This window comes from Grammomys surdaster, unplaced genomic scaffold (genome assembly GCF_004785775.1).
Source record: "Grammomys surdaster isolate TR1022 unplaced genomic scaffold, NIH_TR_1.0 125947, whole genome shotgun sequence".
In the NCBI taxonomy this organism is placed as follows: Eukaryota; Metazoa; Chordata; class Mammalia; order Rodentia; family Muridae; genus Grammomys; species Grammomys surdaster.
This window is the reverse complement of record NW_021620769.1, coordinates 3,879,447-3,907,164: the sequence shown is the minus strand read 5'-3', so window position 1 is coordinate 3,907,164 and position 27,718 is coordinate 3,879,447. Positions and strand designations below refer to the sequence as shown.

Below are 27,718 nucleotides of genomic sequence, written 5' to 3'. Positions count from 1 at the left end.
CAACTGACCTTGAACTCATTGCAAGGCTGAGAATGACCTTGAACCTTGAGATCCTCCTACTTTGTCTAGTCAAGCCAGGCACTACTCGCTGGGCTCATGCAGTGTTTCATTTGAATTGAGCCTAATGGCTAATATCAGTAGCATCCTGAATTCTTGCCAATTTTCAAATAGCTTCCTCTGTTACCTTTTAACACTAAAAACTTTAGGCAATGATGCAACAGTGAGATTTTAATATCTATATTTAAATGACAAAGGTTTTCCCTTGATATTTTTCTCAAACTGTGTATTGCTAGCATGGTATCTAGCAGTCCATCTCTACTGTGTTTCAAGAGCAGGAATGTACAGAGATTATAATATGACCACAGGTTGTTCCCTATTTTATATGTATGAAGGCTACAGAAATGGGACCTGAACAGTGGTAGATGTTTCAAAATCTTTCTAAGTGTGGTCACATAGGTATATCCGAGACCAGTTAGATTTCATGAGCAGAATGAGAGTTGAAGCTTTGATTATGTCCTCAGGGCACTCCTTATACAGACATCATCAAGGTTATTAACTCACAGAGCTCATTGAATTGCTTCTGATGGTACATTTCAGGTTCTAAGAAGTATTGACCAAAATATCTGCAGCTTCTGTTGATGCATTGCTCATTTTCTTTTGTAATTTAAATTTCCAAAGTGAGATAGCATATTTAATTAAAACACTGTCTTCTGCCTTTTATTGTGGCTGAAAGGAATAAATGTCCATGTGTGACTATTGGAATTTCACATTAGCTCTGCAGAGAAGTTCACAGAGTGCCCAGGGTTATCTACAAAGGATATAACATGGCATGCTAAGCTTTCTTATTCCTGTGGCCAAGAGCAGACATGGAATATATCACACATTTTTTTCCATTGCTGGATTCTTACCTTATGATAGGCACACAACCACACACCTTATTTTAAAATATTTACTTAGTAAAATCACTCTGCACTGAACATAAGGAGAAGCAACATACAGTGTGAAGCAAGGAAAATTCAGTTGCTAAACACAACTGGCTCCCAATCGAACAGGGGTGAAGTGTCACACTCGAGGACACTATGGCACCTACAAATTCAAGCTGTAATTGTCTAAGACATATCACAGAGCTAGAACGAGCCATGGATTAAGTTAATAAATCCATCTATATCATGAGGTGTCTTCCGTGATCAGAAAGGAATGGCCGGCGCTAAGACATGGAGGGACTGGGAACTCTCTTTATGCCTGAATAATGAAAAAAATAATGAAATGAGAAAACTTCACTTCCTCTCCTTGTCTACCTTCCTGATGGCTTGTAGACCTCAATTTCATGACTTCTTTGGTTCTAGCACGAGGAGAAGTGAAGAGAAGATATACCCGTCATTTGTATGATGTGCATTTAATAAGCACCGAACACTGTATAAAGTGTGTGGTACAGATAGAAACTACTTCAGTGTTCCAGAGCACTGGGCTTGGGTGCTTATTTAACATCACCTGCACTGCAACCAGGTCTACGCTCAGCTCTGCAGCCCTCTCTTTGCATCCTTCTCTCTGACCCCTCTCTCTTTGCACCCCTCTTCCTCACCCTGGCTCTGTATCCTTTCTCTTCACATCTCTCCCTACCCCTCTCTTTTCCCCCACTCTCTGCAACCCTCTCCCTAGCGCCCCCTCTGACCCCTCTTTCTGGCCCCTCTCCCCACCCTGTCTCCCTACACCCCTCTCCCTGCCTCTACTTTCTGTCCCCTCTTTCTGCACCCCTCTCCCTGCCCCCTCTCCTTGCCTCGTCTCCCTGCCCCCTCTTGTTGGGCCCCATTTGGGCCCTGTTTTGGGCCTTGTGGACAAACCCGAGCCTGGCTCAAGTTTCTTAGGTCTTGTGGGCCTTGTGGGAGAGTCTAAGCCTGGCTTGAGTTTGAGACCTGTCTTAGTCACTTCCATACAGGAGTGACCCAACAGGACCTGTTTAGCCCTGTCTCTGCTCAGCTGTTACTGATGTAGAGCTTTGCCATTGGCCCTGTCAGTCACCCCATACCCTCCGTCACCCTTCCCTGCCCCCTAAGTCATCGTCATCTCACCCCTCCCAAACCCCTCCTCCCTATGCTCCAAGTTTATATAAACAAGAGATTGTTACATTAAAGTTGAGTTCCTGCTTCGACAAGAAGACTCCGGCCATGTGTGTTTCTATGGACACTCACCATCCCACTCAGCTCTGGAGAGACCCAGCCAGACTGGAACGGCTCTGTCCTCTCTCCTGGACCTGCTGGCTTTAAGGAGCCGACACTCTCTCTCTCTACACCCCTCTTTCTGCACCCCGTTCTCTGCCCCCTCTCTCTGCAGCCCTCTCCCTGCCTCATCTCTCTATGCTCCACTTGCTTCATCCCTTGCTCTGTCCTCCACACACCTCTGCCTTCATCACTGTCACATAAAACTTGTGACTCCTTTTTTTCCCTGGAGAGTACTGTGAGCATTTCCTCATTATTTGCTGTTCTTTTATTGATGTAAGAATCTTGCCTTTGTTTAAATACTTCTTGCTGCTATTCTGGGGCCTCCTTACATTCTTTTATGCCATATTAGTCTGGTGTATATGCTGGCAGTCCTCTCACATGACATCTCTAACTGTAATCATTCACCAGGTGAACAGCAAGGGCTTAAATCACTTAAAACAACCATCAGCTTACCAGGGCTCTTCTGTCTGGCTTCTTGGACAACTTATTTTACCTCATTATTCCTTGGATACAATTTTTTTTATATATTGGGAAGATGCCAATCTCCATTTATTAAATGAGGACAACAACTAAATATATTAACCTGTACTACGTTTTAGGTGTAATGTTGGAAGCAAGATGTATTTCTACAAATAAAGACTCTCCTGGTGATCAGAAACAAATATAAATGCATGCCATCCAGGGTTCTAAAGCAGGATCCACTCAAGTTTTATCTGTGCTATATCCCTTTGTGTCCAGAGAAGAGATAGGGAGACTGTAGAAGAAGCAGATACACCGAAATAGTTCTCAACATCATGCGCATGCAATTTACAAACCAAGGAAGGAACACAGTGAAAGACATAGGAAAAATGCATGAAACTTCCACTGGGTAGCAGGTTCTGGCTCTTGGCTCTGAAGAATACAAACAGGAAGTTGAGGACCCATCTATCCTGACACAGCCAACACAGTCTTTTAGCTTGATGTTCAAAGACTGAATTCCTCCCTCCAGTAACACAGGTGTCAGGATGGGAGCAAGTCATGAGTTTTCTGGAGCTTCACTCTCATAGAAGAGAAGGAAAAGACGATACAGAAGAGAGAGAAGAGGAAGAGGCATGAACATGCAGTCACCCGGCTTTCATAAACTCTCTGTTGAGCTCAATTTTTAACTGATGCCAACACAGCACACTTTCTGGAAACTTAGCAAATAATAAAGTAGCCAAATAATGATCTCATGAGGCACCTAGTGCTGCTCCATGGATTTCCTATTCAATAGGAATTTAAAAGACTTGCATGTCAAAAATCTGGAGACAAATAAAAGGAGAAAGGGAGAAAGAGTGAGAGGGAAGGAAAGAAAGACTAAGGAAGGCAGTAGCAAGAGAGGATTCTAAATGGAATCAAAGCAAATGGCCAAGGATGTGAACTGTCCATGAATGTCACCAAAGTGACCGTTATGATGGAAGCAGGATATAGGTGTGACATCATCTAATAGCAGTATTTGTAGGAGGCTTAGGTCATTCTTGCCTTATGTTGGGCATGGTTTTTAACCCAAAGAGTAGCACAAGTGGAGTTATTTGTTCTGTGATACTGTGAACTGACTGTCATTCAATGAACCAAATACTGAGAACTCATTGAGTAAGACTCAAAGTGCCACATGCAATTCAGCAACATGCTGCCTTGACTATAAGTGGAGCTTAGAGCCTGAGTGGAAGAATCTATATCATTATAACGTTTGCAAGAGGCAGTTTGAATGAAAAGATCAATGAATCTGCCTTTGAGTCTGCTTTTGTTGGACAGAATCAATAAGCACAGTCTCTGTGCTTTCACTGACGACACTTTGTGCTAGATATTGTGGTACATGTCTACAAAGCTAGCATCCTTTCTGGTTTGGCTTCCTGCTGTTTCCTTTCTAGTCCTCGCTAATATACATCTAGGTTGGGTGCTAAGCACCAGCCAGTATGTAATTGGAGACACCAGGCAAGATAGAAATAGTACCGAAAAAGAAGATTAGAAAATCTGAAGATAAAGAAGATGTTTACAAAATGTAGAGAAGAGAGTCCAGGGCAGCACAGAGAGGGAGGGAGCTGACGTGTATCCAAGGCTTCAGAAGGTAAGTTCTTCCTGGTAAAGAAAATAAAAGCTCTGGAAATTATAATCTATGGAGAATGACAGATTTCACGTATATGAAAAAGGGCCTCAGTAAGTTCACATTGGAGCTGTACCTTAAATTCACAGAGACCAGTTCAGGCCCTCAGTGATGCTTCCTCAGTATGGGTCCCTATTTCTGCTTTCCTCCTTATTTGATTCCATGTCAATTCTTTGCTTTCTTTTCCATGTCTTAAGAAACTAATTTCAATTAAGATTTCTACTTATATTCCAATTTTTAAACACTTCTTTAGTAGAGGGCAAATGACAAGCAGAATAATGAAAGAAAGCTGCCTCTTGTCTTTCCAGGGATGAAACAGAGCTTTGAGGAATTATTTGTGATTTTCTTCTTCTTTTTCAGGAATAATCAATTTAATTGAAAGATGCTGAATTCATCTGTAAAATCATGGCCTTTCATATAGATGATAAACTTTCTCTTGGTAAAGTGTGAATTAACTATAGATCTCAGTCTTTGGGATACCTGTTACCTCATGTAGGAAATCCCAGTGTATGCAAGAATTCTTTAACATGCTGACCTAAGCATAAGCTTTACTCATTTGCTCCACTTCAAGAAGCTTGTTTGATCTAGGAATTGAGGGTAGGTTTAAATTATCAGAATTTTAAAATTAAGACTAAGCATTTTTGGTGGAAAGGAACTAGTCAGGTTAGTTGAGATGCAGACAGTAATTTTGTGGTTTTCCTGTGTTGATTTGACTTTAAAAACTAACACTGCTAATGCTGATGTTAAAAATTACTTGTTAAGCTCTTATTTCAGAGATCCTTATTGTCACCTAAGGCTATCTCCTCACTTTCAAATATGCTGAGTACTTGAAGCAACTACCCATATAATCTAGGCAAGAAAATTCTGTGCTAGATGAAGCTAAACCACCATGGCAAGGAGATAACCTGCCTTGAATTATCTGGATTGTAGGAAACTGGTTTAATAGTCATAAACATAAAATGGGCCTCGGCTCAAAAAAGTATACTAGGCTCAGGTGTAAAGGAATATCTTAAAACAGATCCTAAGAGAACCTAATGAAATTGCTTTTACAATAGATTTGAGATCTTCTCAGATCTTACAATAGATTTGAGAAATATTAAGATAAGTAGAACACATAAATATACAATATTAGACATTCAAGTTCATGTCTGCACATACATGTCTGACAATTAGTGTGTGTGTATGTGTGTGTGTGTGTGTGTGTATGCGCACGTTTGTTGGAGTGATGTTTTTATACACTATGTAAAGACTGTTTCTGTATCATACAAATGAAGTTTCCTGAATCAGCAGAGATCTGATTACAGACCAGACTTTGGTATTGTTAAGCATCATCTGTCTCAGTGTTTTTTAAACACTTCTTCTCTCACCTTCTGATTGGTAAAATAGAAATCTGATGGCCAATAGCAAAATCAGGAAGTAGAAAATAGGACTTCCGGGAAGAGATGGGACTCTGGAAGAGTTATTAAGTTACAAGTTAGTTGAGAATAAGCCTAACTATAGGTCCTAGGCATTCATAATAAACGTCTCTCTGTTATTATTCCAGGAGCTGGTGGTCCCAAAGAAAGTCCTGTAATAGTAGTGTGTGTGTGTGTGTGTGTGTGTGTGTGTTGATTTTGATTTTTGTACAATGTATAAAAAGTCTACACTGTTAGTCTGTGCTTAAAGTAGGTTATGATTGCAGTTTCAGTCTTCAGATACTTCCAAACTTTCTTTACCTCAAACCATGCCATTCATAATGTTATAGGGAAGTTGCATCTGAAGGAATGAATTCATTGGACACTTTCTCCCATCATCAGTGACCCAATTCCACTGTACTTCCCCAGCAGATGAAATGCAAAGACTGGGAGAGAGGGAGTGATTTGAAACCATTTCTATGCAGGGAATCAAGAGAAAATATATGGACAGGGAAAAACAACACAAAACACAGGTTAAATTTACCAAGGCAAATGGTCCAAAGTCTCCTCATGATAGACATTAAGGCCTTGCCATGCTAGGCTGGTTTCTTTCTTCTTCTTAGACTTAGCTCCTGTTTGTCTCCACTTGTGTGGCCATAATGATGTCACACTACCCATTCTATTTCTTATTTCTTAGTCCTTTTCTTCCCATCCCATCTTCTTTCCCGTTTCTCTTTTTCTATTTTTCTTTCTCTCTTTTTCCTCCTCATTCTCTTCCTCTGCTTCTACCTTCCTCCATTTTTATTTTGTGTTCCTCAATATTCCTGAGTATCTTTATGATCTCACTTCAGGTCTTATTTGAAAATCACCCATAAAATATACACTATTTACCCAAACTCTGTAAACTTGTCCATTCTTTCTCAGTGTTTTGCCTTATTGAACTCTATATGTTTCCTTAATATCATTTAATCATAAGCTTTTCTCACATATGGATTTTTGCTTATATCATTTCTCCCACTGGACATTAAGTCCTGTGAAGGCAAGATGGGATATGTCTGTGCTGTTCAGTCTTGCAAAATCCTTTCATACGTTGCTTCCTAATGGGTAATGATAATTTGTTAATTTTCACATTTCTTTCTATGCCCAGTGTACCTGAAGCTTCCAAGTATTATCTTAATATAAACAAAGCAATTAATTTATCTTCATAATATGCTCAATTGTCTTTCAGTATGCATTCACACCTATCAAAGTTACCAAATGAGCAATGCTATGAAATAGATTGCTAACAAAAAAACTATATTATTGAACAATTATCAGTGTAATGTTTATTATGTATTGTTATGGGGAATGACTCCTGTACCTGATATAGGCTGTATTCTTCAACACCGTAGATCTTTGATTATTGTTTCACTGATTTTAGGGCTCTGCAAAGTAAAAAAGAACAAAGTTTTAGAATGCTGTGTTATACATACACATGAACACATTATCTTAATAAAATATCCATCTATGAATACATTAAATAAATACACAGCACTACAAACATGTAGGACTCATTACATTCTTCACAGAACACTACTTCTAGTCTGTGTTAATAAGCTCCTTGAAGTTCAAAGAGTTTACTAGAAGAATTACCATTATCCTTTATGTTCTACTCACATGTGCCTGGTACTATCCTTTGTCACACACTGTTCTACATTGTAGAAATTAATTCATTTATTCCTCATAACCACAGGTCAACATGACATCAACTCAGGAGGTCTATATTACCCAAACCCTACACATTCCAAGAACGCCTATCTTCAAGATTAGCCTTTAATTGGCCACTTGGGGATGACTCCTGAACTCTTAAAACAGTCTGATAAGAGGGTCTGAACTTTTCGGACCTTAGTGTCATTTGTACCTTGTCTCTCCTCTTCCCAGTATTGCCTTCTTCCTCACCATTCAAACCCACCCCCCACCATGCCCTCCACTTACCCATAGCATTTCTCCTCTGCCTGCTCATAGCGTCTCTCTACAGCTTCTCTCCTCATATCATAGCCCCTTTTCATTTCCTAGTGTCTGTATTTATTCCAGATTTTATGCCCACAAAAGACATATGGAAGAGTATTACATTATATTTACATAAAATTACATAATACATGCATGTGTTTGTGTATGTGTGTAAAGGCTTCATTGTTGCATTTCATTGCTTCAAGAACTTGAAAGTGAGTCTGTTGCTGAGGACACTAAATACTTTAGACAAAGGATTTGAAAGAATCTAGCTGGATCCAACCCAAAAGTCTCCTCCCTGAGGGCTAGCTTTCATAGTACCAGTAGGTCTTATACAAGATGTCAAGGGAGAAAAGCATCTATAGTCCTACCCAGCTGTGACACCAAGAACCACACTGGCTAGAATAAGAAGAGATTCCCAGATGCAACACTGGCACTTGTATCTTAAAAATAGCCAGCACCTATCTAATTGGATATTAGATTCATTCAGTAGCGGGGACTTTATGCTTTGTACTACAAACCTAGCCAACTAGTCATGGCTGTGAAGCTGGGCAGACTAAAGGAGACTACTAATGCCATTTCTTGAGTAAGTATCATTTCTAACTATTGTAAATGCATATTCTTAGAGCAACGGGTAATTGTAGCTCATGTCTCTCATTAAAGAAGCTTCTGTTAGCAGCAGATAGAAAACATAACAGAAAACACAGCTGGTCAGAATGCAGAGAATGATGGTGGGGTCCCAGCCCAAGTGACACATGTTCAACCAGCTCCCTACTCAGAAAGCAAGGAACACTGTGGAAGAGGGACCAGAAAATCATAAAGACCAAAGGATCAGAAAATCTGCTGTGAGATAATGTCTCCTGTATATGACCGGGGGGAGCATGTGTGAAACTCATCAACATGGTTATTCAAAAAAGATCTGAAAAATGATGACACCAGTTGACATACAAGTATGGGTAATGGTGATCTCACAACACTCCATTCCTTGAGGAACAGCAACGGTTAATTAGTGACTGTCAGGAGAGGAAGCATCAGTCTTCCCAGAGATGAAAAACAGTAATAAATTTGAGCAAGAGTATGGATATTGCAAAAAAATTGGAGAGGAGGGTTGATTAAGATATAGGATACCTTGTATGAGATAATTTTAATTAATTTTAAAGGCATGTCTTGGTATGAATGATGCCTTACTCTTTGTTGCTCCAGGTAGTTAGGTAAGTGTATTACGAAGCATGGCTTAGAATGAAGACCTGATGATGCTTTAAGGAAGGAACACTGGAGTCTACACAGCTAACTCTATACGCTCATGTAATTAACCTCAGCTTGGACTCTGGAGCTCAGAGACCAAATGAGTTCTCCTGGTTTTCCATAACTCTTCCCTGTCGCATCTTTTTGCTGAGAGCTATGAGCGTTGATGTACACGACTCCATGAGACAGAAATTCCAAAGATCTTTCCCTGAGTAGCTTCATGAACCTTCTCCTACCACGGATTCAAGCTACATCCTTTTACTCTCATAAAACACGTCAAGATTGTTCAGCTTTTCAAAGTATTAGGAAGGCTCCCAGTGCCTACCTGAGAGTGACCCTGGGGGACATAAGTGCTTTCTGACTTAGAAACAGATATAGGAAAGGAACTGAGCAAAGAAAGGTCACATATCTCGGTCATAGTCCCATCATTAGTTGGAATCAGTATTTGAATTCTAGCACAATGTTATTGATCAAAAGTTTGAACATTTTGTTCATATGCAATGTTTTTTTCAATTATAATATTTATTTTTATATGCCATGCATAAGTATATTCTAAAATGCCACCTTAGTCCATTCCTTGTATTTACAATAAGGAAAGATAACTTTCAAACTTTTATCTTCATCATTAATTATAGCTATTTTATTTTACCTATAAGAGTTATAATAAGCTGGCATGTGTCAAGGCCCTAGGTTTAATATATAGGAATGAATAAAGTAATGTGAAATATTTCATTGAGTTAAATATGTTTTTTAACTGTTGCACTACTTAAAAAAACAAAATTCTCCCAGTCTTGGCAATGATGCAGGTGCAACGAATGATCTCCCCTTCAGACTGGTTCCCAGGCCACAACAAAAGTCAAAACGGTCAGATAGGCAAGTTGCTTCCAGAAAGTGATGTAGTGTTTGCATGGAGTTCAACTGTAGCCTAGCTACACTTCAAGTTATATCTTAATAATTAACAGTGCTTAAGCTCAATGCTATGAAAGTATATATGCTGCATTGTTTAGAATGTAATAACGAAAAGTATGTGAATTATCAGTACAGATAGAATAAAAATATTTTATTGTCAAAGAGGAGCTCAAGGATGTAGAATACATTGCTACAAAGAGCCAATGGCAAATGGCTTTTAATTCAGACAATTAAACCACAGGGGAGTAAATAATACATCAAACCAGGCCTACATTGAGAAACAAAATGCTTCATCGCTAATTCTCTTAAAAAATCTGTTTTAAACGTGATGGATCCAGTAATGGATTGAAGATTAGTGATAGGAATTTTCATAATAAGAAATTAGATAAAACATTACAACTGAAGAAAATATAACCTGCCAATCAGTTGCTAAGTACATGTGAAACAAAAAGTAATGCACAAGTCACATAAAAAATGTTTGGTATATTAAGCTTTTATTCTGGTAGACACTGCTAATGATACTCTGGCCTAATTGGACATGATCGCTGTGTATCTGAGATACTAACATCATGCTAGCATTTGAACACACCACAAGTTATCCATCTTTTAAAGGTCACCAAGAATGTTAATTTCTTTGTCCCCTTGTATAAATTACATATGTCAGTGTTCCATCCTTAATATCACAACAAAGTGAATATCATTACATTAAAAATTGTGGTGAGTCTATCCATACAAATGCAGTATAGCTGCTTAGACATAGACACACTCTCGTGTGATATACTGTGTCCCAGTACAACCTTAAATGATTTTTAAATGCAAGAAAAGAAAATAGAATTGCAGAATAATTGTGCAAGTCCAAAGAACAACATTTTATGATGCAGAAACCTCTATTGTGTTATATGAATCCGATTCTTTCAGGTTTATTTTGTCCCCAGTGTTGTGTTATTCATTGCTTGTCAGTCCCCATCATGTAACCAGAACTAATATTTGTTCTAATCTTCTGAGGGTCATAGACCCACTAAACAAATATCAAGGAAGTTATTGCAAACAGTAAGTCTCATTGGACACTTATCCCTACCTCTAATAAATTATCAAATAGGACATTTCTGTTCATTAGAATCAGAACATTTATTTTAAAACAAACAGCAAAATTCTATTAAAAGTGACATGGTGCTCTTAGACAATATTGAACATTATTGTTTATGATTATGATGTGTCACATTCTAATAAGTTGAAATGGCTACATCTGCAATTGCTTTTTGCATGACTATGGTCAGTGCATTCTTTGGTTTCTGCCTTCCATCTCTTATCCAGTCTTTCTTTCTACCATAGATTTCTAGGCTCATGTGGAACAACCTAACACCAACTCTGCTGGAGACTGCTGTGTTATACATGCTGTCCCATGGAAGATACTGGAATTTCAGATACTTTATACTGACCTGAGACATCTGGGTGGTTTGGGGGCAAGAGCTTCCACAGTAAAAGATTCTGGCATATGCTAACGGCAGGAGTTGGGAGGGTTGAATTGAGAAGTGGCCAATGTTCAGAGAGAGAACAAAAGGTCCAATGCCTCAGAAAATCTTAAAATACAGAAGATTTCCAGTATCCCAGAGAAAAAAACAAGGTCTGGAATGTATATATCTGTTTCACATGATATCTATGCATGCTCATTAAATGTTATAATTAACCTCTTCTAAAAGAAGGTGAAAAATTTATCTCCTGCAGCAACTTTCTAAAATCTTACTACTATAGTCTAATTTCCATCATTTATTTTTAAGAGCAAAGTGCAATTTAGCAGTCACGAAGGTTAACCTCATAATGGTCTTAATTCAACTGTATAATACTTCAAAAATTGTTAGAATTAATAAAATAACTCAAGCGTATTCCCAGAATGTAAGGTAAATTTGCGACAATAAGTTTTACTATGTAATAATAAGAAATAGAAAGTAAACCATTCAAAATATATGAAAGTGATTTCCCAGTGGTAGCAATAATAACCTGAATTGTTGCTACAGGAACAACAAAATCAATAAAATAACTTATGAATAGCTGTGTAAATAAAATTATAAAAAGCTGTAAAAAGTACTAAAGCATGATAATGCAGGCATGAGTGGGAAAGTATTTACAATAAAAATATCACTTCTTGCACAAATTAATTTCTAATTTTAATACAATTCAAGGAAAACTTCTAATGAGAGTAATTTTACAGCCTGTTAAATTTTTCTTGAGTTCATTGAAGCTGCAGATTATAAAGAAAATTTTGAGTATGGATGCTAAAGATGTTTATTCTAATGATAAAATATGTCATTGTGATACAACATTTAACACAGTACAGAGATGACTCAGAAAGGAATGTACATACTAATGGTACCATATGGGAATCTGCCAAATGTATTGCCTTATGCATTCTTTCATTCAACAATATGTAGCACCTGACATGTACAACCATGCTGCATATGGAAATGACAGCATATTACTTCACCCTCGCATTAATTTTGGAGGGGGCAAAATTAATTGCTATTTTCATTAGTATAATGTAATTTAAACTGACATGAACTCCATGGAAACAGACAGACAGAGAGAAACAAAAATTAAGGGTGCGTTAAAAGAGCTACAAGGGTAAAGGAAGAAAATTGTCGAGAAGTTACAGAGAAAATTGCCTAAGTTTTAGAAAGAAAATCAAATGTGTAATATTCAGCATGGACACCAATTGCAGGTGTAGTGTGAAGGTAAACACACACACACAAAATACAAAATAAAAATATTAAGTTCATTTGCATGCAGTTTTATAGAGATTAAGGGTGCTTTTGAAACCTCTAAGCTTATACAATGAAAACATCAGGCAGATTATACTAGAGAAAAGTCCTTTTGCTTAAACATCAAAATAGAAGTATATGCTATTTGTAATTACTCTACTACATTAAAATATACTTTAAATAAATACTTAATACTAAGAGATAAGTTGTCAACGGATAATCTACAGTTGGAAACACAACTCATAAATGAACACTGTATAGTACTTCAAAAAATGTTAGAATTCATACAATAAGTCAAGCATATTCCCAGGATGCAAGTATTTGATCTCTTTTGTACACAAGGAAATAACTAGTAAAACAGTGACCAAAAATATTTCCCCTAACATATTGGTAAGAAAGAAAGAATGTTCAAGTTTGAAGTTGCTTTGGACCCTATGTTCCTGCATCCCAAAACATTTTCTCTTAGTGTCCTTGTGCCTGTATCACTCAAACTCCATGTACTTAGTGGATGGTATTCATGCCAAGCACATTGTATCTTAACAGTCATCCAGTATATTTTACATAACCTATTGTGAATCATTCACCATGGTCTTAAAGGCACCACAGTCAACATTTGGAACAGGCATGCTGGATAATAGCAGGTGAGATTACAAAATTGTTTCTTCATAATAGTACAAGCAAAAGTGTGGCACTGGCTTCCCAGAAAATGGCTTTTCAGAAAACACACATCCATAACTTTCAATGTGGCAATTTTAAGCAATTCTAATTATAGGATTCTATTCTAGGGAAGTAAACAGAAATATAGGCAGAAAAGTAAGCCAGGTGTGGCAGCTCACACCTAGATCATGCATTAGAAACCCTGACAGCAGGCTCACAGCAGAGGTGGAGCCATCCAGAGAGAGCTGGGGAGAGCATTCCAGGCCACCTGGCCTATAGAATGTGATCCATCCCAAAACAAACAAAGGAGAAAAAGGAAAAAGAACAAAGAAAGAAAAAAGTATGAAGAGTTTTTGCAGTATGCATTAAATAGGAAAAATGAGAATGTGTGTAGATATTAACAACATACAATATTTGGAAATATGTTATATAAATAGAGTTGAATATTAGCACCATTATACAGATACTCATGAAGAGTCAAAAATTCTCAAAGGCTCATAGGGCAATGCTGAGTCTACATAACAATATTCAGACTCGTCTTTCCCCTTTCTGAGGATGGTGTCCTACAACCAGAAAGACTCCTGAGTACTCCAACCTCCCCTCTCTGTCCTCATTAATATATTAGTAAGTTTTCTTATCTATAAAGTGGTATGAGTAGCTAATAATAATGTAGCATAGGCAGAGTCATAGTGACCTGTGCCCTGAACCTTCACCCAGCCGATACCCGGTTCTGAAGATATCTGTATTCCCCCTGAACACCCACACTCCAGTGTTATTCCCTTCCCCACATCCTGCCTTTCTGTGTTTTTAACCCCTGTGTGAATAAATTATGATTTGAGAAAAAATAAATTATAAAAAAATAAAATAATAATACCAAATGGTAATTCTCTACATACTAACAAAATTAGAAAATCCCAGTGGTCTTAACAGGACTTATCATGCAGTAAGGTTTCACAACTGCAACTATACCATTTATGTTACTTATTGAGAAAGAACCAATTCTATCCATACCAGAAAGTTTAGATGATAATATCTGGGCTTGTTGGAAGTAGACCAGTGTGGTTTCTTTGCTGCACAGAACCTGTGGTGCATGGCTCTTACGTTTGGAAAAGTTCCACTGTTCACACATAACCAAGGCAGGTATCAGAACACCATTTCTGATTCTTTCTTAAATTTGAGTGCAAGCATGTGGCCTGGTCCTATGATGCGATAAGACATAGAGTCAACTCAGAACATATGCCATCTGGCTCTCTATTCTGGGAAGTGACACCCTTGCCAACTCTAAGAAGCAACCAAGCAGAGACTCAATCCCCAGGCATTGTGTTCAGTATTTAGGCAAATGCTGATGGGCCAGAAGCAGCCCAAAGCCGTCATGCGTGTCTACTTGGAGCTCCTAGGAGAAAGGCCTTCAGACCTGAACTTTTACAAGTCTGCTTTTTATTTTAGTGGAACATAGACAATATTTATATTCCATTACATCCTACACACACACATATACACACACACACACATGCATGCACACACACATGCATACACATTTGATAAGTGCACTGAAAAAATACATTTTAAAATACAGAGTAGATTGTATGTTGGGAAAACATATGGATACACAGATGTAAACTGATGGGAATATTTTTATATTAAAGGGAAAATATGTTTAGTAGTAGTTTGTAGCATCATTTAAAACACCCAGGTTCTCTAGCTAGACAATCCCTTTGAAGATCAGCATATGTCACTGTGATTGGTCACTTTTCTGTCATTTGAATCACTTTTACTCCTTGCTCTGATCAAACTATCTCCCCAAGTGATACTGAATCCACGAAACTACCACTCCAGAAGAAAGTCAGACATTTTATGCTTTGATATTTGACTGTTACAAAGCTTTTCTTTGGATGTAGAACTGATTATGGATTAAGAATTTTTCTCTCATCGTTTGGTGGGAGGAGGAAGTGAATCCTGGGAGTTATTACTGCCAGTAAGCTATATCTCCAATCCTTTGCATTCTGATTCTTGAAGTAAACCTTTGTTTAAAACATTATTGACTTAGGAAATATCAGGAAAGATAGACAGAAAGACATATATAAGTGTCACTGGGGTGCACTGAGGAATGCTGTCTTATGGATATGTCATGATCATTACACATGTAAACACAGCAGTGGTGGTTCAGTGCACACTTGTGCATACACAGCACATACACATAAGAGATAGTCTAATTGCAAAGAAACAATGTCTCAGAAAAATGAATAAGAGAGTGAAGGTAAATGAAATCATAATATATTGCATACATGACGTACAAAATTAAAAGACTGAAGGGATTATGGATATATGTGGTCAGTTGGTCTTGAATGACTGAGGCCTTGGTTTCTTTCCCAGAACAAGCCTGTAAGTTCAAAAGGATAAAATTGCTGATTCTCTTATTTGTTGGGAGTTTTCTTTTTAAACTTACAACAATTAATTAAAAACAGCCATTTATGACAAAGGACACTGACATTTGGACTAAGGAGCGACCTACCAAATGGGAAAAGATTTTCATCAACTACACAGCTGATAGTGGGCTAATATTCAACATACATAAAGAACTCAACAATCTAGACATCAAGAAAAATAACTCAACTGAAAAATGGGGTACAGATCTAAAGAGAGAGTTCTCAAAAGAGAAGCTCAAGTCACTGAGCAATATTAAAGACTGTTCAACATCCTAGCTCATCAGAGAAACACAAATTAAACTACTTTGAGATTTCATCTTACACTTGTCAGAATGACTAAGATCAATAAAATCAAGTACCAGCTCATGCTGGAGAGGACATGTGGGAAAAGGAATACTCATTGCTGTTCATGAGAGTGCAAACTTGGATAGCAACTAAGAAAATCAGCATATTAGTTCCCCAGGAAGATGGGAATCGACTTACCTCAAGATTCAGCTCTACCATTCATGGTCATATATTCAAAGAATGCTTCATCCTACCACAGAGATACTTGATCAACTGTGTTCATTGCTGAATTATTCATAATTGCCAGAAATTGGAAACAATCCAAATCTCCTCCAACAAAAGGACAAACAAATATGGTACATTTACCCAATGGAGGAGTATTACTCAACCATTCAAGAAATGACGTTATGAAATTTGTAAGGAGATGGCTATGGCCATAACTAGAAAAAAAATCATCTGGAGTGAGTTAACCCAGACCCAGAAAGATAAATTTGATATATATTCATTTATATGTGGATACTAGCTGTTAAGTCAATAATTACCAAATTGCAAACCATAGAATCACAGAAGTTAGATATAGAGTAAGGGCTGGAGAGGAGGATAGATCTCCCTAGGAAATGCAAACAGAATAAATAGCTATGGATCAATGTGGGGGTTAGGAAGCTTTAATGGAAGGATCAAATAGGAACAGGGAGGGGAGAGGGAGATTAGGAGAGACAGCTAAAACTAAAAAACATTTGAGAAGGAGTTTGGAAACCTAACAGTAGAAGATTCCATATATATAACATTATATATATATATCTGAATCAAGATTATCTAAGTGAAATTGCCAAGTAATGATGGATACAGAGCATCAACTTATCATCTCTTGTTACTAAATAAAGCTTCCTATACTGGGATAACATTATATGTAATTGAAACATTGACCAAATGTGTCCCGTTAGAGTATCCAAATAATCCAAGCTTTTTCCAAGACTATAGGTTGTTCACCACAAACTGACAGCAAAGCCAATTACTGAACACAGCACCTATGCATTTCATTCAATATGAAGAAGTAGGGATGGCGCCTATGTAAAGCCTTCACCCTATGTTCTAGAATCTTTGGTACAGGTAGGTACTCTGCATGCTACCAAAAAAAAAAAAAAAAAAAAAAAGGAAATATCAATCCAATCCAGTCACAAACTCCAAACTCTTTGATTTATACTGTTGTCCTACCTGCAAGATTTGTGGCACAAGCTTATAGGAGTAACCACCTAATGTCTGATTTGACTTAAAACTGACTATTAATTCAAACAAGAACAACAAAAAGGTAGCAACAGAATAAATCATGATGATATTCTGCTGTACTCATCGATCAGTGTCCTGCCTAGCCGTCATCTGAGAATCTTCCTCATGCAGCAGATGAGAACAAGTGCAGGGAGACTCACACCAGAGATGTAGGGAGTGAGAAGCTTTAGAATACTCAGCCCTCAAAGTAAAAAATCCATCAAATCCCTCCCTTTAGAACTCATGGAAGCCTGAAAGAAGAGTAGACAGAACATAGAAGCCAGGGGGGATGGAGGAAATAAAAATGGCCACTAAATCAGCAAGAGCAAAGCTAATATGAACTCACAGAGACTGAGCCAGCATGCCCAGGGCCTACAAAGGCCTGTACCATCTCTTTGCATATATACTATGGTTTCCAGTTAAGTATTTTTATACAATTTCCAAGTGTGTGAATGAGTGGGTCTCAGTGTCTTGTGCCTTATCTTGGGTTCTTTTCCTTCTGTTTGCTTGTTTTATTCAATACCAGTGTGTTTGTTTTTGTTTTATGTCATTATATTTATCTTATTAGTACTCCTTAGAAGCTTGTTTTTGTTTTTGTTTTTTTTTTTGTCCTTTTGTTTGTTGCTGTTTTCTAGTGAGAGGTAAGTAAGTGGAGATGGATGGAGGGGAGATGTGGAGAAACTAGGAGTAGTAAAGGGAGAAGAAACCGAATTGGAATTTAGCATGTGAGAAAGAAAAATCCATTTTCAATCACAGGTGAAAAGAAAAAGATTCATCTAAGCTAAATTAAACATTTAATTTTTTCTTATTAATTGAAGAAACACCTTTTCCAAGCCTTAAGTTATTATCAAATGTTGTTAGATTATTGCAGTGTTATCTTATTTCCTTAGATTCAGTAAGAATCTGTTTCTCTGGGGCCAGAAGTTGTAGCTTTAATGAAAGAGAGATCACTTGTGTGGAATGTAGAAGGCATTCAGAGCCACTAAAATTCAGCTGTCTTTCCATACTGAGCCAAAACACATTTCTGAAATGTTCTTTTTGTGATTATGAACATTTTTTTACTCCTCAGCTGAGATACTCATATCAGTTCTTAAAACCCTGGTTTAGCTTCCCTGCTCAGGAGGTGTTCGGATACATACTTCTACTAGCTTCCCTGCTCAGGAGATGTTCAGATACATACTTCTACACCAATCCACAGTTTCCTGGGTAGCCTGTTACTCCAAAGCAGAGATGGAGAATACCACAGAAGAGCCATGTCTCTCTGTCTCTTCAGATTTTGGATTTATTACTTCTTTGATCCATGAGAAGTAAACAAAATTTCTGCTCTCCCTGGGTTCTAACTTCAAAAGAAATTTGGAATCTAATACAACATACAAAGATTTAACTGAGGAAAGCAAAATGTTCCAAATTTTATTTTTTTCTTGAAGCAACTATATATAAAAATAAAACCTAAGAGTATCTTTGCCCACTGTACCTTCTAAATGATCCAAAGATATTTAAACTTGGATAATTTGTTTTCTGATAAAGATTAGAAGTCTTAAGTTATTGATCATGTGAAATAAAAAAAACCTAAAATGAAAGTAGTTAGTTAGTGAGATTGATTCTCCATCTAGGTATTTCTGCTCAATTTTATGGCTTATAAAGTCCAAGTGTAGAAGCTACTTTAGCAGTAGTGTAGGAAGGTACGATATTCACCTAGTAGAGAGCTCTACTAGCATGGTGAAGCCATGGGTTGGATCTCCAGGATCAATCACATAAATTAATAACTTAGATACCAATTTCCCAAATATTTTTATAACATTTGATGTGGTGGTGTTGGAGGGTAGGAGTGGTGGTGGTGGTGGTGGTGGCGGTAGTGGTGTGTGAGTGAGTGTGTGTGTGTGTGTGCGTGTGTATTCCTGTGTGTTTGTGTACATGTGTCACAGTGAACACATGGGAGTCAGAGGAAAATTTACAGATTCTGTTCTCTCTTTCAACCCTGTGAGTCTTAGGGATCAATCTTAGGTATGGTATAAAGTATCTTTACTCACTGAACATTTTAACTGACTCAAAGATATTTAAAATTTGATAACTTGTTTTCTAATAAAGATTGGAACTCTTAAGTCATTAATCATGTGAAATCTAAACCCACAAGCTATTGCTCAACATCATTTCATGTAAGTTGCTGATATGATTTTCTTTCCATCGATAAGCACAAGTGTCAAAGGCAGTGCTCAGAAGTTCAATGTCATGAGCCTTCTGGTTATCTCCAGGTATGAATTTTGTTCTATGGTTGAAAACCAACAAATGTGTCTTCTGCATGCTAAATATTTCAATAGTTATTTCAATCTTATTTCAAACAAGAGCCTCCCTACCTAAAACTATAGTAAGCTTGCATCGTCATCAGTGAAGGCATATGTGGACTTTTAGCTGGCCCCAGACACAATTACTAAACAGCATTCATTTCTTCCATTATCTGGAGTAGTACTATTTATTTTTGTAATAGTTAACTATGAAAGTTTAGTCGCTTAAGTTCTTTACTAATAAATCTAATTTGACATATAAAGAGAACATGAGGATGGGGAAGGCAATGCTTCAAAACCTCAGAGTGACAGAAAACACTGCATATCACCTGAAGAGTGCGTAGTCACCCTGTATATGTACATCCAACAGAGAGATAAGGGGTGAGAGAGACTGAGCATTTACTTCCCAGAAATGGATATTTCCAATAGTTCAGGTGGGGGACAAGAAATATGAGGCTGAGAATATGTATTATAATTCTAAAGGAGGAAAAGGATCTCTGAAAAGTAGCTGTCTATCTCTCATCACAATGCATTTATGATGCTTGACTGGTGGCAGGCACCACACATATGTCTGAACCAGTGCTGGATACCTCCATAATGAAGTATACAAAGTGAAACACTATACGAGCCATATGAAGACTAAAGACAATCAGGAGAGTATCATAACTACAAGCAATTAGCATGTCTTGGACAACATAAATCAGGGATCCAAAAGGAAAGTTCCTCTTCCCAAGAATATTATCTCCATAAATATGTAACTAAATGTAAACCAAGTCCCTCTGGGATGTTCAGCAGCTGCCCATTTCCTGTCTTCATCAGATCTCTGCACGGAGTCAGTCTTGTTTTGTGACTTTTCACATCCTCTCTGTGAACACTGCATCCTCTTTGACTTGCTGACATTTCTCCAGCTCAGTGGAAGTCTCTTATACATCACAGAGAAACTGCCCTCCTTGTCTCCTTTCAGAATTAAATGACTTATGATTTGGTGGCTTGTGATATTGTCTTTTGTTGATCTAAAATATCTATTAACTTTTAACTTTTTATAGCATATCTTTGTATAAGGAAATCATTGCCATTTATTTAGTGAGTGAGGAAACATGTAAAGAGGATTTATATAATAAGTTGGTGTTTTTTAAAATCAGTGCATACCACAATTATGTGGCAATGCAGGGTCAGTTAAATCAGCATAGGTATGATACATTTCTATAAATCTCCGAAATTCATCAGCTTTAGAGAAGAAGGCACATCTGAACTAAAACTGTTAAGTCACGTCACATTTCAATCAAAAATACAACTAGGTCAGTGGTTTCCAACCCTCTAAACAGAAGCCAACAGGCACGTGATTATCACTGGGAAGTTTAGGAAGGTAGACATCTATTTCTACAAATATGAGCTGGCTCAGGAAGGGTCATGTCCTTTATTTCATGTGGTCTAGTGGATGGAAAGCCCTAGAACAAAAAACTCTGAGACACAAAGCAACAATCCTTCTGATGGCATTAGCCTCTATATCCTTTTCATGGTGAGGAAATAAAAGAAATAGTTAAATATTAGAAGAAGAGCAGATGAAATACATGGATGTTAATAAAGAAGTAATTTTAATTAAAATAACCAAGCTCCTGTATAGAAATTATACTAACTGTATGAAATATGCAGAGAAAATCATACATTAAAACCAAACTACAGTTATGACCTATAGAGGGAAACAAAAAAATATCATTGTATCAGGGAAAACACAAAGATTTTGCTTAAAGTTCAATCATTCTTATCAACTGTGAGATAATACAATATAAACACGAAATTTTAGCTCTTCAAACTGGACAAGTTTCCTAAACAAGGGATAAATGCCATCAATAGAATCTCATGAACAGGCTTGCATTAACATCTTGACTTGCAATCCATAGAAAGCCAAGCAAAGTAAAAAGGCAAAGAGGCACCCAAGGGAGTCTATAGGTTGAGTATTATCTGAGAATGAACCTCAACACAGTCTACAACTTTATCTTTCAAGAAATACTTTAAAAACAAGCTTTTGCAGTTAACCAAAGGGAAGAAGTCAGTTGGAGTTTCTAGGAGATTTATAATGGTCTTTGGTCAAAAGTCATCTGAAAAGGCCTAGGCAAAGGATTCCCACTGAGAGTGGGGGTTAAAGGCATTTGGAGCTTTCTGGCCGTCATGGCTAGCACAATTGGTGTGTTCAATCATATCCATCTTCCACTTTTTCACTGTAACTCTCCCAATACATTTCTATCTCCATATGCATCCCCAACCTCGTGTCCTCTTTTCTTTTATAAAGACCCACCCTATCCAATTTGTACAGCCTAAACACTCCTGAATATGGGGATATCCACCAAAGTGGGTTTGACCTATCAGGGGCCATATATATATATACACACAAAAGCACTTGAGAATTATGTTTTAAAGAAAGACTAGTTATCACAAATTGCTGTAACTAAAAGGAAGAATTTTAGAGGCCGTAAATTATCTCCTATAGTTATAGGTTAGGAGTGCATAAAAAATTTTGTTTGGAAATCTAGTCATAGAAGCTAGATTTTCTTAAGGCTCTGTAATGTTCATATTCTCTGTCTAAAACACTGTCTCATTATCATCATCATCATCATCATCATCATTGTTCCAATGTTGGAAAAGTAGGCTAATATTCCAAACTCCACACATAAAACAGGAGAACAAATATCCAAAACCAGGATCTTTCTCTCGCAAACTAAGCTTCTCCTGAGCTATTGAGATACAGGCTTGTGGAGGTGGTAAAGCGAGCAACAGGGAGGGAGCCCACGCCTCAAAAATTCCAAATTGCTGTTAAAGATTTCAGAAACTAGAGTTTATCTGTAGAACGGAGTACTAGTGATCAGTACTACAGCCTCAAGATATTACTGGATTCTGTTCCATGTGAGTCATAATTGTAGATGGGGAAGATGGCATTGTGGACCACTCTGCTCTGAGGTCTATCCAGCTCATGCACTTGGCAAAACCTGAATAGAAGCTTAAGATCTGTCATGATAGAGATATTTGTATGTGCATAATGTGTACATATTCCAAACCAAGATGGTATGGTCTGTTTTCTTTTGTTTTGTTGTATAGAAATCCAGATCAGTAGGACATCATTTCCCTAAAGAGATACATTCAAGATATTTTCAGAAATTTAACTACAAAACAATGAACTATTTTGAGGAGGCTAATGGAAACCCAAGGAAGATAGTGACAAAGCCCAGCTGGGGCTGGACTAAGTGTTGATGTAGGGACAAGATACCTGTGAAACATTTTCAAAGTTTAGGAGATGAAGAGAAATAAAACATAAATATGAGAGGCATTTGACAAATGTAGAAATGCTTTGCTACTTTGCATTTTAGGAGCTTTTATGAGGAAAAAACAAAACAAGAAAGTAGTTTTAGAAAGTTTCATTGTTCTGATGCAGCAAATGGCGTCTGTTATAAGAAGTAGAGAAAATGGGAACAATTGAAGAAACAAAGGAAGTAGAATAAGAAGTCCATGGTCATTGAGTCTTTTCACAGCAATGGAAACCTAACAAAGTCATGATGGCAGCATTCAACTAACTTCTTATGTATCCAAGCAACCCAACCCTGGATGACGGTGCTGCCCACAGTAGGCAGGGCCTCTCACATCTGCAAACATAGTCCCTTGTAGATGTCAGGAGCCCTTCTTCCAGCTGATTCTAGATTGTGTCAAGCAGACAGTTCACAGTAATGTTCACATCTCTCTCTCTCTCTCTTTTCGGGCCTGGCTTAGAGTTTCAGATATCCAGTTCATTACCATCATAGCAGGAAGCATGGCAGTGTCCAGGCAGGCATGGGGCTGGGGAATGAGCTGAAGAGTACTCCATCTGAAGACCACCAGGAAAAGATTGACTCCTACGTGGTTAAGAGTAAGGTCTCATTTCCTACCCCCACAGTGACATATTTCTTCCAACGAGGCCACATCTCCTAATATTACCACTCCCTGGGCCAAGCAACCTCAAACTACAATGCATGGGTCATGCCATCACTCTCTGCTCCTGACTGTGAGTGCACTACCTTGACTACTCTGCAGTGATGGACAGTTACCTTGAGTTGAGAGCCAAATCAACCATTTCTCCTTTAAGTAGCTTTTACTAGGAATTTTATTATGACAACAGGCAATGAAACTAGGGCAAGAACCCAGAAAAATAACTATCAGGCAGAATATATGGTCTTCACTTAGCCATGAGGGAAAGGTGTCTCACATGTGCACTAAGAACCTCCCTTTCAAGCTTCAAGGGACAGTTTCACATGGGTGGACAAAATCAGAATCTATCTTTGACTATTATTTCTGATTTGTTAGAAGTGTTCAAACATTACAAAATAATTTACTGACATTATATCATTAGGTCATAATTGGATACATTCTAAAGAATCATATTAAGCTCCTGGATATTCACAATATGGATGAGAAATAAAGTAAATGGAGTTTTGGCATAAGGTGCGCCAAGGGTCCTAAAGCATATTAATGCATGATTCTTAAATACCCCAGTGTCCTATAGAGGACTGGGATCCCACATATAGGTCTGTGACAATGGGAATGTAATGGAGTGTGTTCTTTTAAAGTATTCCATTAGCTATGGAACACTGCAATGTGCCTGCTGTGATTAACAGTAGGATTGTGGCACTCTGATACCCAGAAAGTTGGGGGGAGAAATTTAGGTATTTTCTCCCCATCAAATAGAATAAAGACTGATGACAATTACTGCTATTGCAAAGTAGATACTAGAAAGAAGGCGACATGCTTGCAGAACTCAGTACTTCTGGATTAATTAGAAAGGAGTGTGTGTAGAATCAAGGTATCTTTGGACTAAACCTTGGGAATGTGGGCTTGGTGACGGATTAAGTAGGAGTCCGTTGTGTATCATGAAAGAATTAAAAGTATCTGAAAACATTTCCTTTCCTGTGGTACCTGCTGATCTTAGCTTTGTGCCATAAGAATACTTAAATTTTAAACAGGCATAGGGAATCCTGTATAGCTAGACAGACTCCTAAAATCATGGTCCTGGGAAGCAGAGGCCAAGTTTACCAAGAAGCACTTGAAACAGTTCGAAGATGCCCTAGAGGGTAGCCATATAGTCGAATTCTCATGGCCTAGACTTGTTAATTCAGCATTGGAAGCTGAGGAAGGATACAAACATGAATATGCTGAAATTAACATTATGTACATAGTTAATACAAAATGACCAATAAACCTTAAAGCTTCAAAGAAAGGGAATGTGCCTCCAGGAAATAAGATGTTCACATTTTATCAGAACCTATTGAAATACATCCTGGAAATACACATATAAACATTTCACAAAACTGTATGATTTTGAAAAGCTAGGAAACCTGTGTGTAGTCAACAATTAAAGAGGAATGTTACAAGGTCCAGTCACCATCTCTTGTTGCTCTTTTTGGTAAGGAAGCATTAGATTTAAAGGGGTCATAATTCACCAATCCTTCCTTTTCAACTATAGAGTATTTGGTAAAATTTCATTTAACCAACAGATTGCTTGAAATAACATGAAACAAAACATTGATAAGTGAATAATCAGTAATCAACAAGTTTTCTGCTCTGACATTATGAAAACAACTACTATTACAAGTCCTGGATCTAGTTAGTTATTTGCATTGATTTCTGTTTTGGAAATGGGTACTCAAGAATGTAATAGTTGAAGATATTAGGGTATAACTTTGTCATCTGGGGCACTGAAGCAAACACCTGACCATCACCTACCAATCTTTGTTCCACTTAGGCTTAGCAGATTAGTCCATTCCTTTCTAGGGGATGATAGCAGCCTTCATTGAAGGTACACAGCAATAAATTTTTTAACCCAACATCAAGAGAGATATGAAGTTACTTTGATGAAAGAGTCTTTGATCTTCAGCTGGAAAGCTCAGAGAGGAGAACAAAGCTCCAAGAGTCCAAGCATGTTCCCAGGCTTTGGTTAAACGTTTTCAGGATTACTTTGCTGAGGCAAAAATGTTCTTATACAAACAAACAAAGTAAATGAGTGATCAAATGAACTTTAGAGATTTAGCTTTTATACTGAGCATCTGTATTTCCAAACAACAGAGACAATACTCATTTAAGTCTGGTTTCCAAAGCTTAGTTTACATAAGCATATCAGAGATCAATGTCCCTTGGTAGCCACAAAGAAAATGGTAGATTTATGCAATCTAACCTTAAAAATTAGCCATGTAAGTCTTTCCTTCCTTCCTTCCTTCCTTACCTACTTACTTTCTTCCTCCTCTCCCTCTTCCTCTTCCTTTCTTCCTTTTCTTCCTTTGTTCCTTTCTTCTATCATTTCTTCCTTCCTTCTTTTCTTCTATCCTTCCTTCCTTCTTCTCTTCCTTCCTTTCTTACTTTGTTTCTCTTTTCTGCCTGCTCACACACATCTTGGTCTATCCATTCTCCTTCTTCTTCTTTATACTTGTGAATTATTGGTATTTGTGAACTCTACTGTGACAATTTCCATCTGTTAGCTATAACAAGTAGTGTTGTTTGCACATTCCTAAAAGTGTATTTGTGAATATATGAATACAAGTCTACTAGCTCTGTTTACTAGTAGGTTTGCTGATCACAGAATAAACACAAGTTCATTTGAGTATTTATTGTGAAATATGTTTCCAAAGCAGGTTTCTAATTTGCATTTCCACCATCACTATAGGAAAGTTTGCATTCACATATATTTAATGAGCTCTAAGTTTTAATGTTCCTGCTTCTCTGAGCTTATTTTTTTCTTACCCCACTTTTCATTGAAGTATTGTTTTCCTATTTTTTTTACACACACTTTCAATGAATTAAAGGTAGCATCTCTGTCATGTGTACAGAAAATGTATGACTGTGCATTTTGGTTTTGATTGTGTGTTTTTAAGATAGCTACTTCAAGCAGATATAAATGACTTTGAAGGACTCATGCCTCCACCCCATTAAATTAGATAATTATGCTAATCTTATCATAGAATGTAAATTTCTTATCAACAGCCTTATCAGTACTCAATGCTATCATATGAAACATCACTTAAATGTAGTATTGATTAAAAAAGAAATACTACCAAGCACAAACCCTTACCCTCACTCTATGTGCACCCAGGGGAGAAAAATAGAAAACAGTATTTTTTTTTAATGAAGAAAAGAATCAGAGATCTCCGCAAATAGAGTTTTAATCAGCAGAATCAAAGCAACCCAGATCTAATTAGCAGGTGGAAGGGACTTGTGTGAAGGGGTAATTTAGTTTCTTCTTGTACTTCTCTGAGCCCATGAAAAGTCACAGGCGCATAACTGCATAACTCCAGCTGCTCGGAAAACCCTTATGGAGCTGTTCTGCTCACCCGGTACTTTATTAACTGTGCCTCACCCTATTACTGCAGGTCCAACTGACTGCAGTTCCAATATCAGTTGAAGCCAACCTCCGCTAATATACTTGTGGTACAAATGCATAATGTCAAGCCTGTGGGAAATCCTGTAAAATCCCAAAATCTTCATGTAGCTGGAGAATACTGGAAATTTCAAAAGAAACAAAGCTACATACGGCAGTGATGAAGACCTCAGACCTACAAGAGATTATGAGTTCTGAGGTTTAAAAGGAAAGCAATAAATCCTCAAAATATTCCAATGTGTTTAATTCTTTAACTGAGTGCAATTATGTCACATGTTCTGTTGCCTGTGAACAACTCTAAATAAATGTAAATTCTCTCTGTGTGTTTAATTTCAGTACCTTATTTTTCGAAATTATCTGAAGACATTGATATTGCCCAGGAGTTGTTCCGTTTTCCCCTAAGAATATCACCATTTCAGCCTTGCACAGAAAACCTGCATCATTCTTGGCACAGTGCCAAAGACAAGTACGCTGCAGCTTAAGGGCTAGCAAGACGTGTCTCCCCACTACTCATCTGACATTTAGGGAAGGGGAAATACATTCGAAGAATGATTAAATGGATGCTCACTGGCAGCATCTATTTGGTGCAGAAAATTGGAAAGGTAATTACAATGGAAAACAAACAAAACTCCAGTCATGGGGCATATTAAGCTTCCTTAATTTAAGTGTTCTATCCTTGGCTTTAAGGAAACCTGACACCCTGCTGTTGCTCGATTATTTTTATCTTGTAGTGTGTGTGTGTGTGTGTGTGTGTGTGTGTGTGTGTGTGTGTGTGTGT

At 37.5% G+C, this 27,718-nt stretch overlaps 1 protein-coding gene across 2 annotated transcripts in view; it reads right to left on the bottom strand.

Moving 5' to 3' along the window:
• The window catches only part of Inpp4b (inositol polyphosphate-4-phosphatase type II B), a 701,452-nt gene that overhangs the window by 349,876 nt on the left and 323,858 nt on the right, over nucleotides 1-27,718 (bottom strand). For both annotated transcript variants that reach the window (XM_028753430.1, XM_028753429.1), the window contains one exon: nucleotides 7,096-7,159. The gene's annotated coding sequence lies outside the window, so the exon portion shown is untranslated. The remainder of the gene's footprint in view (nucleotides 1-7,095; nucleotides 7,160-27,718) is intronic.